The 3,087-nt window shown below is 41.0% G+C and overlaps 1 pseudogene; it reads right to left on the bottom strand.

Annotated features, from left to right (window-relative positions):
• Nucleotides 1–1,140: 1,140 nt before the first annotated feature.
• On the bottom strand, nt 1,141–2,183 carry LOC148718482 (uncharacterized; annotated as a pseudogene).
• Between the last annotated feature and the right edge of the window lie 904 nt (nt 2,184–3,087).

Genomic DNA, 3,087 nt, shown 5'->3' on the forward strand with positions numbered 1-3,087 from the left:
CCGCGGTGGTGTCAGTGGTTATGCTAATTGTTTGTAAGTATTTCATGATATGCGCTTTAGGGTGGGGGAGGGGGCGGGGGGGGGAGGGGGCGGGGGGGGGGAGGAGGAGGATGGGGAACAGCTGCCCACACACGTTTATTTTTATCTGCCCTTCGTGGTTGAGATGAAATCTGTTTCTAATAGAAGTATATGTTTATAGGTCGTATACTATAATTTTCAGAGTGATCACGTATATTAGTGACCATTGGTGATAACTTTGTGTAAGATTTTAGTTGAATATCTTCACTAATGTTTCAGATTTTATCTATATCTTTTTTAAACTGCCTCCCGGTTAGCTCAATGGATAGAGCGCTGGACTGCTGTGCGGGAGATCGAGGGTTCAAGCCCCGGCCGGACCAACACTCAAGGTCTTAAAATAATTGAGAAGAAATATGCTACCTTTCTATAACATCAAGAAATGGTTAGATATTCTAGTCCTCTCGGATAGGGACGAATAAATGTAGGTCCCGTCTTCTACAGGGGTTAGGGGTAGGAGACGTTAATTTCCCACGCACAAGATTACTGTGTGATGGATGTCCTCCCCTGGAGTGGGATGGGTGGGATTTATGGGGTGGATTACTCGCATGGATCGCATATGTTCCGTTCTAGTCCTACCCTACTGCGGTAATGCAGAAAAATGGTTAGAAAGTAAAGAGAGTAAAATTCCTTAGAGCATCGCCGATTAACTTCATTCTCAGAAAACGACAGACAGCCATACATTCTCACAATTTTGCTTCTTTGATTTTTTTTTATTTTTATTCAGCAAGGCATTTTGTTAGTACAATTAGTTTGTATTCAGATTTTTATATAGTTTTTTTTTCTGCAAATTACTTTTCTTATAGCCAATTATAATAGTATAGTTTTCGTCTTTGATTTCATAGTGATTGTAAATGTGTTCTTATTTTGGATTTATTGTAATGTTTGCAATGTGCATTTGATTACTTTTTATAGAAAACGTGCAATATAAATATTAAATATTATTATTATTATTATTATCATCATCATCATCATCATCATCATCATCATAGAAAACGAACTGGATGATCTTTTTCAGGGTTGTTTCCTAAGGGAGCGAGTCATAGCCCATGACCAGGGGTCCCTTAGGATTTTCTCTTTACTCTAGGTATCCAACACCTTTCTCAAAATCCTCGCTGTTCCCAGTAACGCAGTCTTCTGAAGTAACGGAATACTAATTTTGACGTTCAACTTTCCCAACCCAATTGTCCAAGTTTTTTGTTACACTTCTCAATGATCCTTCAACGATTGGTACCACCTGCACAGTTCTCATGTTCCACATTCTTGCAATTTCTCTTTAAATATCCTGATACTTTTCAATTTTCTCATTCTTTTTTTCACCAATTCTCTTATCTGCTGGTACGGCAATATCAATAATAGTGCACTTTCTCTCCTCTTTATTTACGACTACAATGTCCGGTCTTCTGGCTTCAATGACGTGGTCGCACTGTATGTTCACGGCCCAGAGTAATTTAACAGCGTTAATTTTTACTTACACTGTCGGGTGCGTATTCGTACCATTTATCCTTCTTGTCCAGATGATATTTCTCGCACAACTTCCAATAAACTGCTCTTGCAATTTCTCGCTCAACCTCCAATGAAGTGCTCCTGCATTATTATTGTCGCAGAGAAATCAACTAAATGCTACATTCTAATCAGGCAGCACAGGGCGGAAACCGTAACCTGTGAGCCATGGAGTAAAAAATAAATGTATATTAACTTATCCTAAAAAGCTTTTCAATTGTGTCTACGGTCCTCCTTCTAACAGGAACTCAAACTGCCACCTTGAAAGTCCGGGCAATATTCAACGTGCCCAAATCGCTCGCACATCCAAACAAAATCAAAATCAACTCAACTAAAACTCCCGCTCAGAGATGCAAAATAGTCTCGCACAACTGCTTAACAATGTGCAAAGTATACTTGATACTTATTTAAGGATGCTCTGGCGCTCTAAACTCGGCCTGCTTTCGATGGGAACGGATTTTTATGAGAACACTCTAAAACACGTCCACACTACCTGCCGCCATATTATTATTATTATTATTATTATTATTATTATTATTATTATTATTATCCTCATTATAATACGAGGCATCAGTCACTGTCACAAAACCCTTGGTGACACGCATTGTGACTCAAGACCATCTACCTCCGGATGTGGCAGACACGCGCTCTGCAAAATTACATGCACAAGCTAAGAAAAATGAGCTCCTAAGAGACGCAAGAGTTGGTCAAGAACAGCCTAATATCAAGATCTATGAGAGCGGTAGAGGTAGCATCGCGGGAAAAGGGCGCTTCGAGCTGGCTAACTGTTATACCCATGAAAGATCTGGGTTACAATCTAAGCAAGCGAGAATTTAGAGTCGCCATCAAGATTAGATATGGCTGGGAAATCGCCGATCTACCGAAGACCTGCGCATGCGGAGATTTCTTTGATGTTGACCATGCGATGATCTGCAGGAGGGGTGGTTTTGTGATTCAACATCACAACGAACTTCAAGATCTAGAAGCTGACCTGCTACGCATAGTATCTAGTGATGTCAAGGTGAAGCCGATTCTTCAGCAGATAACTGGGGAGACCTTGAATAGGAGTACGAACAGAGCTCCCGACGCTCGTCTCGACATACACGCCCGAGGTTTCTGGGAGCGACAGAGATCTGCATTGTTTGATGTTCGGGTATGCCACCCAAATGCAAAATCCTACCGTGAAAAGACTCCCGAGCAAGTTTACAGGCAGCACGAGAGCGAGAAGAAAGGTCAGTATGCCAATAGGGTCATGGAAGTCAAACAAGGAACTTTTATGCCTTTAATATTTAGTATAACAGGTGGAATGGGCACAGAATGTAAAATATACCATAAACGTTTAGCTGAGTTAGTATCAAATAAGAAGGGAGAGAGCTATGCAAGCACCATGTCATGGGTTAGAGCTAAGTTGTCATTTGCGCTCATTCGTTCAGCTTTGCTATGCCTGAGAGGATCATGATCCATAAGAAGAACCCTCCATATCATCGACTTGGACTTCTCCCTCGAAAA

The sequence above is a fragment of the Stylophora pistillata genome, chromosome 12 (genome assembly GCF_964205215.1).
Source record: "Stylophora pistillata chromosome 12, jaStyPist1.2, whole genome shotgun sequence".
Taxonomy (NCBI): domain Eukaryota; kingdom Metazoa; phylum Cnidaria; class Anthozoa; order Scleractinia; family Pocilloporidae; genus Stylophora; species Stylophora pistillata.